We start from the raw sequence: 11,288 nt of genomic DNA, 5'->3' as shown, positions 1-11,288 counted from the left end.
CAAAAAAAAAATCGTAACATCAAATATTTTCGTGACAATAAGTCCTCTTGGCTCGCCTTGATATTGTGGTGTTGGTATTATTGTACTAAGTCCAAAAGTTCGTAAGGCGTTTCTTCCACACAGGTGAATTTTGGAACTATTAACCACCAAAACACAATGCTTACGGCTTCTAGTATGTTATGTCCCTGATATTACCAAAGAAACTTGATGCACTTGACAAATCCAGCCGTGATTATAGTCTCTGACCATCTGTAATACTTTTAAACTTGTTCTGTAAATTGTGGGGACTTGGTTATGATGATTTCAGGAATATTTGCCACCGAGTTGTATCGTGTATATGGGTTCTTCTATGATTACCATCTCATAGTGTTGGTATTTACTTACAAACTGAAGATAAACACTACTTCAGCTTTAAGTGTGAAGGCGCGTGGCTTTTGTGTATATTCAATGCCGTGTCGACAGTTTAAACGGAGGAATGGTGCGACGTATATAGGTTATACGCCCAAACACCACTTGACTGTGTTTCTGGTTACCGTAACCTATAGCGAGGGTTCAGTCACCAAGTAGCCCCAGAAGAAGCTACTACTACTACTACTTGTACTGTTGTGTGCTAGTTGTACCTTAATGCCATTGGAATTTACCTGACTCAACCACTCATATTTGTTTTCCGTTTTGGCGTGATTGAACGTTGCTACACACTCAGTCTTTTTAGTGGTAATTTATGACTGTATTTCTTATTTATTTATTTCTAGCTGTATTTGTGTCCTGATTAGATGGTGTCTTACAGTTCAAAATACCAACACATTAGATTTTCACACTCTTGTTTCCCCAAGACTCTTCACTGGCGTGGTTTAAACTGTTTCTCCCATAGCTTATACTGCATTGTTCATTTACCCAGCGCCCACCTCCACAACCATTTTGTTCAATATTGTTAAAAATAATTTCCATGATAAATTACCTGTACATAACCCACTCACAGCAAGACGGAATCTGCTCGTAGGCTTCAGTGATGGTGAAAAAATCCCATAATTATCCTCCCTTTCTCTAATACCTTTGCAAATTATATTTTTGTGAATATTGGAGTGAAGGCGTGAAGCCACTAGTGCCACAACCCGGCACTTCTGCATCACACACAAGCATTCATATCTCTTCTGTACATAAAAGCCCGCCCCTTCTTGGATGACCAAACGACCAGTGAGTGTGCAGAGCTGCCTCCTGGGTGTACAGTTGTATCCCAAGCACAGAAGTGTCTCCCAGGTACACATCTGTCTCCCAGGCAGTGTTTCAACCACCACACGCTAAACATCCTGAGAGAGGGAGGAACCCGCATGTGTTTGTATGATGCTAGAGATTTGTTGCAGCCTAAGAATGGAGTATTATTTGTGTATACAGTACAGTACCATTCTGAACACAGTGTAAATACCTTATGTACCTTCACAACACACGAGGACTAGAACGCATCGGTATTGTTATCAATATCTTGTTGCATTCTACATGCTAAATGTATTTTTTCCGGATTCGTCTTTTCCAACAAAATTCAGATAAAGTTATTCTACATATTTTATCAAAGTATGATATTTCAGAAATATCGAGTCAGAATCGCAAATTCAGAATGAAATATATTATGTGATACACCTTAGTCGTTTATCTCTTAACACTTGACAGAAGTGGCGTGGCGCCACGGCAAGTGCTTCTCGGCGCCTGGGCACGAGGAGGCAAAGTGCTGTGATTCTCACCCGGTATTCTTGGAATCTCATATTTTCAGACATGTATGATCGCTCTATTTCGCTTTCTCTCCCTCTCTTCTCCCTCCCTCTACATACATATATACGCAGTGTATCTGAGGCGCCCCCTTCTCTGTAAGCTGTAAGAACTTGTCAAAACATTTTATTTCCATGTAAACAAACATGAAGATGAAGGTTTGCGTGCTATGTATGTATATAATTATACTCAGTGTAAACACTTGGACGAGTTGATATCAAATTTTGATCTATAAAATCCTCTGATTCCTGTATTTGTATGATAGTGTTTGACGCCGTAAGGTTGATGGAAATTTTTGTATGAATCCTTCGTACAGAGCAAATGTAAAAAAATAAAGAATAAATTATTCATGTTTAGCAGTGGAAGTTAATGGATGTGAATATCTGGTTGTCAGTTAAGTACATCGCCTCATTTCCCATTTTTGAAGATCAGTGTTTCCCTGTATATCACTACCCGGCAAGTACAGTAAGTACCGTCTGATATTGCCCTACAATTCATATATACATACATGCAAATATATATATATATATATATATATATATATATATATATATATATGTATATATATATATATATATATATATATATATATATATATATATATATATATATATATATATATATATATATATATATATATATATATATATATATATATATATATATATATATATATATATATATATATATATATATATATATATATATATATATATATATATATATATATATATATATATATATATATATAATCATTTTCATCCAAGAGTCCTTAGATATCCAGCTGCTAGCATAATAATTTATCCTTGTGAATATGTGGAAATCTGTTTCCCACCTAACGTAAGCGGTGACTTGCCATGTCGAGCCTCAGGAAGCCGTTGATAAGTACCAACTTACCACTGTGATGTACCGGAAGTTGGTCCTTACCGACCATTCCACTGGAGGACGACGATTGGCTGTCACGTGACCATTGTGTTGATGCTCATGTGTTTGTAAGCACAGAAGAAAATAAAGTCTGACATTGTGATGACTTGTGGTGTTTCTTTTTAACATTGACCCTTGCCTTCATAAACTGACTTACAGTGACACTAATACTTCACAGTTAACTGGAATTCATGTGAAATGTGATGATTCTTCATTTATTCTTAATATTACGTCTACCTTTATCTAACCTGGCTTAGTAACGAATCTTCGCATCAAGAAATCAAATAACATGGAAATAAAGGAACAAAGCTATTTGATAAGGAGGAAATGGAAGTCTCAAAATACTGATATAACACAGAAATAAGTGGACGTGAATCTTCAGAATGGAAGGTAAGTAATATCATCATAATCACTGGGAATATTGATCGTGTAATTTTTGGAGGGAATTAAAAAATTTACAACGACAGGTGAATGGAAAACTGTGCTCTTAGTATATTGGTAAACTGAAGCCATCGATCATAGTAATAATTGAACTAAGACTCAATAGTGGCAATAGGTGACAAAGTTTAAGCTCATCACTAGTGCCAAGTTAAGGTGTGCCAGACAAGGACAGCTTTACTGCCATGGTGCCAAGCTGTACTGTAGCAACTTGAGACATTTCCATAACAGAATAGCGGAACTGTGTTATATAAAAATTTGAAGTGTAACTGACTCGATGTCTGTTTATTTTGAGCGTGCTAATGTCTTGTATACAGCATGTCTATCTGGTTGGCTTTGGCTGTGTTCGTGTCAGGTGTCTACGTATGTTTGTCGATGTGAAGAGGAGAACCTGGACGTAATTATTGCTTTTAAAAGTCTTTCTTATTCCATGAAGATTCTCAGAGCCGTAAGTTCATTTTTCTCCCTAATTGTGTGATAAGAAAACGTATCTTGTTACGGAAGTCTCAAATAAAGAATCGACGTCATTTTTTGATATATTTGTAGTTACAGCTTTGATTTTGCAACCTAGGACTTGATTCATTCTTCAGTTAGATTTTTTCGTTTTATGAACTTTAGTATTCAGTTCCTAATCTTCATTTGCAATACCTGATTACAAGGGAACGTAAAATTTCATCTCAACACTAAACGTTCTAGTTCCAGGTAACGTTACAAGAACCTGCATCAACACCATGTTTACCTGGCTGATTTAATAATTTAAAATTCTTGACAAGTCACTAACAATTTAACTAAGTCAATAAAGTAATCGTCCGTCAACTTGCCCACCACCGCTACGACTGCATGTATTATTGAATAACAAAACTAGAGCTGTAGGCAGCGGCCGTAAACAATCTAACAAGATAAGTTGGTCGTCTCATCAGATTGTCCGCGGTAGATGAAGTCACACACAAACGACACGAAACTCGTCAGTGAAGGCTGCGGTGCCCTACGGGACGGTGTTGCGCGTGGTGGTGTACAGTAGTGTTACTTTTTTTATCATATTCGCCACTTATCAGCTTACTAGCCGTTTGGGCGGTTTATCCAGTGTTAGTACAGGAGGAAACCGGGAAACCTGTGGTGTTTGGTAGTGAGGGTCACACTGGATAACACCCTTCTCACGTGTGTCTGGGCCGAGGCTCGAACCCTTGACATTTTGGCGAGAGTTAGGGCTCGTTTACACGATCAGTTACCACGTATGGTGGTCGCGCACGCCTAGGATCAGTGGCGAAGCATGGGGTCAGAGCAGGGTGCTGACCATTGTTTAGTGGGCGGTGTGTTTACGCGGAACTGCCACACCGTCGTTACCGGTCAGTGTGTAGTAGACTGCTGGGCAAGAGGTTCATGACTCCCAGACAGACGAGTCTGCAATGGACGGCTGCACTGTTGTGTGTTTTGGCCGCTGGGATGATACTGAAGAAAAAAACAAGAACACGGACTGTGTGGGTGAAAAACTGGTTAAGGAAGAAATTGTGTGGTACTTGTAACCAAATCTTTGCTGAAATGCAGCGTGAGGACACAAGGGACGTGCAACGATACATTCATGACCCCTGAAATGTACAGCTCACTCTTGGATAAAGTATGTCCACATATTTCCAGGACGGATATAAATATGAGCGACTCTATAAGTGGCAGGGACCCACGTAGGTGGCCACGCAACTATTTGGCTCCCACACGTAAGTGACGTAACTGCCCGGGAAGGGTTGGTGGTTCAGTGTTGCCGTCTACACGATCACTGCCCGAACACGGCTTCGTTGCCATGCTTCGAAAACATGCACCTAGACTGATCGTGTAAACGAGCCTTTAAGTGCGTTACCGCTGTACCACCAACAAGTGTTAATGACATAAGTTCGCTGATGATTTTGCCCGCCTTATTAGAAGTCGTAGTTTAAGGCTGAAGAAACCACAGGATCTGAAAATTGACGAGTATAAACGTTTTTGGAGTGATAGTTGTGAACCTTTGGAACAATATGGCGGAGATTGAGGCACCGAGTGTGAGCTCATTCAAGACCAGACTTGACCCAAGGACTATAAACAGTATTTATCCTTGGACTTGATCAATACTGGCGCAGGTACTGCACAGACCCTACAGATATTGTACGCTCTGGAAACGGAGAGATATCAAAAGGTAAGTTGAGAACATTCCTATTCACTGTTTTGGTAGTACTGGATTTTCCCTAAAACGTTTAAGGTTTATGATACAAATCCCAGAGGAAGTGAGTGAAAGAAGCCATGACCATACAGTACTGAAGCGACAGAATAGGTCATGGCTGTGACTTAATTTTAGTGAGAATGAACCAACGAATACTATTAAACTGTATAACTTAGTGTTTCGTTACTTCTAAAATCAGGACAGTTTTGCCAAGATTATTGTCAAGGCACCGAATCTTTCTTGCCTCAATAATTCAGGGTATTTTTTTTTCTATGTGCTAAGAACAATTTATATAAAGACTACTGTATAGGGCAATACTTACCGAAAGTGGTGCGGCCTTAGCACCAACTTTTTAAAATTTCTCCATAAGAGATAAAAGCTTTCTTACCTCGAGAAACTGACTAAAAAGCAGGTGTAATACGTTTTGCGTAATTTCACGATTTTTATGTTTCCTTTACCGGAGGAGCTGCCTCTGTCCTTGTGATCGAACATTGATTTTTATCTTATATTTATTTTTAGGTACTGCTATATTTTATAAATTATCGTTCATAAAAAAGAAAACTGAACAACCAAACCTAACCTGGCAATATTTTACGAGAATGAGCCGGCCTTAGCAGCAAACTGAGGAAATTTTCCCATAGAAGATAAAAGCTTTCTTACCTCGTGAAACTTACGTAAATGCAGGGGAATGCGTTTTGCGAGATATCAAGATTGACGTGCGAAATGGGCGAAGGAATATGGCCAAACACGACCTAGCCATCAGCATATGTGTGTAAACTATTTTGTATAATCTCACGTTATAATCTTAAATTATAACCTCATATATAGCAACTCGCCCGGCGGAGCCCTAAAGCAGCTACGGATGTTCAGGTAGTTGTTTAGTGTGAATTTAACGTGAAATAGGCTTGTTGTCAGTGGTAAACCCACGGGTCGCGTGTATAAAAATATAAATAGTGGTGAGGGTTTATTACTATTGTAAATAATTAGTCCGGTGAGCGAGTGGCCATCAGAGAGTTTCACAGGACTGAGACGAGTTGACTTTTCTTGTCATTTACTTTAAATCTAGTAAATTAGTTTATATAAATGTTAGCCATCTGCTCCACTATTGCATTTTTTCTTTCAACAAATTAATTAATATTTGTGTGTGTGAGCTATACTTATCACATTTGGTGCCCCGAGTGAAGACCAAAGCGGAGTTGTTCAAAATTGTTGGGTTAAGAGGCGATAAGTCTTAAAATCGGTGATTGACAACAACCGGCCTATGTTCAAGATGGGATTTATGGAACTTTCTATTCCCACAATTCTTCAGTGGGAGGTAACGATTATCACCGAGAACGTGATTGCTAGGACCGTGACTGACAAAATAAATTCAGGTGGTTCATTTAGTAGAGGGGGGCTTGTCAGGGAGATGTGTTTGACATACAGTATAGGTTGTGAGGTAGATGAGTCTGACATAGGCTGTGAGGGAGATGAGTCTGAAAAAGGTTGGGAGAGGAGTCTGTGTAGGGATTATTACTCTGACCATAGTGTCCTTAATGTTTGAGAGAATAACTTGTATAAGGTTTATTTGGTATAATGGAAGCAATGGGTGGTTGAGGAATTCATTCAACAGCTGTAAGGTGTTAATAGTTCCTCAGGTTACGTCACCCCTATAACTAACTGAGCTGTTTGTTAACTGTGCTACACATGGTGACGAATCCTCGTTAGGCGAGTTAAATTCTTTTCCTTCAGTTAATTCACTACTTCTTAATTAAAATGTTTTGCAAATGCTCTTAATTGAATAAAGATTTTTAGGATTTCATATAAAATATGTTTGGGAATACAGAGTCAGGTTAAGCTAAACTTAATTTATTTTACGAAACTGAAGCAAAGTGAAATTAAATTAATTAACGCATGAAACATAATAAAAGAATAACATGCAAAATTAAATAGGCTACACCTCACTGCTCAACACACAGACAGAAAGACATATAATTACCTGTATGCTTATGTTTCTTCACCAGCAATTAATGAATTCGGTGAAAGTTTAGTTTGTTTTTAGTGCTGCGTTAGAATCATCCAAACATATATGGTACATTAACATGTAGGGGTATCGAGATATTAATGTCGTCTAGCACTCAGGATGGAAGGAAACTCTAATGTGGTTTTCTTGTATAATATATAAGTTATATGAAGACAGTCTGGTGCTGGAGATGCCGTGTGGTGGGGAGCTGCTCAGTAGAAGACGTTCGGTGAGTAGCGTGTTGAAGGAGGTAGATGTGCAGGAGCTTCGTTAGAGAAGATGTTGCCTGTTGCTGGCCTCCTGATTGAATGAATGCTGGACAGCTAGGAGCTTGCTGGAGGAGATGTTGCTTGTTCAGGAAAATGGGCAGAATGAGAGTTGGTTGGTGAGGAAGCTCAGAGGACAGCTGGTGGGTCGCCATGCTCGCTGGCGGGAGCGAGGTCCGCCAGGCAGCGGCAGAGGAGGAGGTGTTGCTTGTTCAAGAAGAATGGTCAGAATGAATTCTCAATGGAGAGACAGAGCTTATATACCCAGCAGCCGCTATGAGTCATGTTGGGAAAACCCGAGAAGTCGCCGGTGAATAGTTTCGTTGCTAGGCAACGGCACGTTGGAATGTGATAGCAGGTGGTGGCGGTGCTACGCAGTTTGTAGGGGAGACGTCCACTACAATACTCCCCCTCCCCTCCAGGCGGTGTAGGAGACTTGTTGTTTGTAGAGTTGCTTAGCACATGTGAGGCAGACCGGGCGGTGCATGCCTCATGTGAGACAACGGCGATGGCGTGATGAGCCGATCGCTGAAATACAACTGTCTAGATACACACTATCTGTGGGAGAAGGGAGAAAAAGGGTGTGTGGAGGCGATGATTGGTGTGCTTCCCTCACGACAGGTACAGGGTCGTCAGATGCGCCTGCTGGGGTGTGTGTGGGCCTGGGTCAGGAGCAGGGGCTGCGTCAGCAGAAGCGGATTAGGGCTCGTGACAGCAGCTGGGTCCACGACAGCAGCAGGGAGTACCTGAGGGAGAAAAGAGGGGGTGTGGAGGCGATGGATGTTGTGTGCTTCCCTCACGACAGGTACTGCTGGGCCGGGGTCGGCGTCTGAGGCAGGACGGGTGTGCTGGGGTCGTCAGAATGTGGTGCGTGGGGCAGGAAGAGGAGCCGGTGTCTGCTTGAAGACTGGGAGTGTGATCAGTGTCTCCTCCATCCTGTGTGAGTGCTAATCTCCGGGAGTCACCATTGTAGGGGTATCGAGATATTAATGCCGTCTAGCACTCAGGATGGAAGGAAACTCTAATGTGGTTTTCTTGTATAATATATAAGTTATATGAAGACAGTCTGGTGCTGGAGATGCCGTGTGGTGGGGAGCTGCTCAGTAGAAGACGTTCGGTGAGTAGCGTGTTGAAGGAGGTAGATGTGCAGGAGCTTCGTTAGAGAAGATGTTGCCTGTTGCTGGCCTCCTGATTGAATGAATGCTGGACAGCTAGGAGCTTGCTGGAGGAGATGTTGCTTGTTCAGGAAAATGGGCAGAATGAGAGTTGGTTGGTGAGGAAGCTCAGAGGACAGCTGGTGGGTCGCCATGCTCGCTGGCGGGAGCGAGGTCCCCCAGGCAGCGGCAGAGGAGGAGGTGTTGCTTGTTCAAGAAGAATGGTCAGAATGAATTCTCAATGGAGAGACAGAGCTTATATACCCAGCAGCCGCTATGAGTCATGTTGGGAAAACCCGAGAAGTCGCCGGTGAATAATTTCGTTGCTAGGCAACGGCACGTTGGAATGTGATAGCAGGTGGTGGCGGTGCTACGCAGTTTGTAGGGGAGACGTCCACTACAAACACACACCCACATATTCAGTAGCAAGTCAGCCCGTCCTCTACTACCTCCTACTCCCATTCTTTAACTTCCATTGTATGGTTTTGTTTTTCGTCCAGTAATATTTTACCACATCTTAAAAAAGACAGTGGCGGGATGTGGGCAGTGGGAGCTAATTTCGTAGGAGTGACGGATATAGCAGTGGGTGTGTAGGTCAAGGGGGTGAGCAAAGTTGGATGGAATAGGGCAAGAGATTGGTAGTGAGTGGAGATGGACAGTGAGGGTTGGTGGGTAGAACGGGAGATATGCGTACACTGTATCGCGGCCTTTAAGCACCTGACAATAAAACGTAAGGAAACGTTATTATATCCAGAGCAATAGGTTACGGATGAAATTATAAAAATCAGTAAACAGAAGTGTAGAGAGGCTAAGAGAAAACGATTTTTTTTTTTTACACATCTTCCGGGTTCCTCAAGTCTTGCTTTACTGATCGGTATCCTCCAGTCTCTGGCTGCTTATAAGAGTAAGTGATTTACCAGGAACATTATTTTGTCATTCACTACATAGTTTAAATTCTTGGGCTGTTTTATTCATTAAGCCAAATATTGGTCACTTGGGGAAACTTTATCAGTCGAAGAAGTGGCTGCTAAGATTCAATGTCACCAAGTGTAAGAAAATGCACCTACAGTAGGTTGTATCAACAGTAAAGAGGCGTATCACATGTTCCAACGGGACGAAGTAACTGCATTATTAGAGACCGTATGTGGAAAGGACCTGGGTGTAAAAATGTTGACAACAAACTGAAATTCTCTGGCCATTGTGAGAAGATGGTGAATCATGCAACTAAACTAATGGGTTTTACAAGGTCGTTCGGATATCTAGATGTCAAGTCCCTCGTAATGCTCTTCAAGAGTGAGGTGCTTCTTCGTCTGGAGTACTGTCACCCCGTCTGGTCCCCGAAATATGCTAGACCTAGAGACTATCAGTTGAATGAAAATATCCAAGGAGAGCCAGCAGACTGGTGCCTGCACTACGATACCGGTACCTCATTTACTCGGAGGGATTAGAACGGCTGCAACTGCTTAGCTTATAATAAAGACGGGCAAAGGGTGACCTAATTGAAGTTTATAAAATTTCGGAGTGTCCATACCTGGAGCTGGTGGACGCCCGCCCCACAAGGGGTCACAGCTCAAGGTTGAAGAAGCCACAAGTCTAAAAAAAACTGTGAGGGCAAACTTTTTCTGAGGTAGAATTGTACTCTTGGAACAACCTGCCAGATGATGTTGTGACAGCACTGAGTGTGAGCTCATTCAAGACTTGATAAACACTAGCGCAGATACAGAACAAGAGCTAGTGCATGCCCAGAGAAGTGACCGACTGCCCAAGCGACGAACGAGGCGATCAGCAAATTATGCTGCTGGCAGGACTATACTGGAAACAAGCCTCTCATGGCTCAGTCAGCTGTCCTTGATCAAATTGACTGAATAGCAATTATTAATGTTAAATATTCCCCCGATATTTCGTTTGTGGTGTCGAGTGTTCGAGTCCTTTCTTAGACTATAAATTTGTGTTTCCGTTCTTTGTAAACATTTACAATTAACAACCGAGCCTCACATCGGGGGTTTTATTACTATAAATATTGGCTTGGTTCTTGTTTATTTTATCGGATTCATTTCCTAGTTTTCTTGTTAATGGCCTCCAAAACCCTTTTGCTTTCTCTTTTACACACATGGTTTTTGTACTTATTCTATGTATAAAGGAGAAGATTCATATACAGTAGTTGGATTCAAATCCCATAGTATGAATTTGGATACATTTACAATTTCTTTTGAGTATCATTGGATTCTAAGCAAACTGTATATTCATATAGCTACTTATTGTTCTTCCACAATGCGAGACAAGAAAGCCATCTTCTATTTTAACTACACAGTTATGGCATCCTTTGCGGGTTGTTCTTTGCCAAACCGCAAGTTGTCAGTGCTTGTATAGGATGGAGACCTCTCCAAGACTTCATCTGTCAATGTAGACTAGTTGGCAGGACATGCAAGCGTTCAAAGTGTGGCAGAGAACCGACTGTAAACAGTAAATATGTATTTCGGTACAACAATCAATCGTACTCTCACGTCCACAAAAGACGTAAAATTACAAAATGCTTTCATTGCTTCCTGATATTA

Source organism: Homarus americanus, unplaced genomic scaffold, assembly GCF_018991925.1.
Source record: "Homarus americanus isolate GMGI-L3 unplaced genomic scaffold, GMGI_Hamer_2.0 scaffold50959, whole genome shotgun sequence".
Lineage (NCBI taxonomy): Eukaryota > Metazoa > Arthropoda > Malacostraca > Decapoda > Nephropidae > Homarus > Homarus americanus.
Note: the sequence above shows the minus strand (reverse complement) of the source record.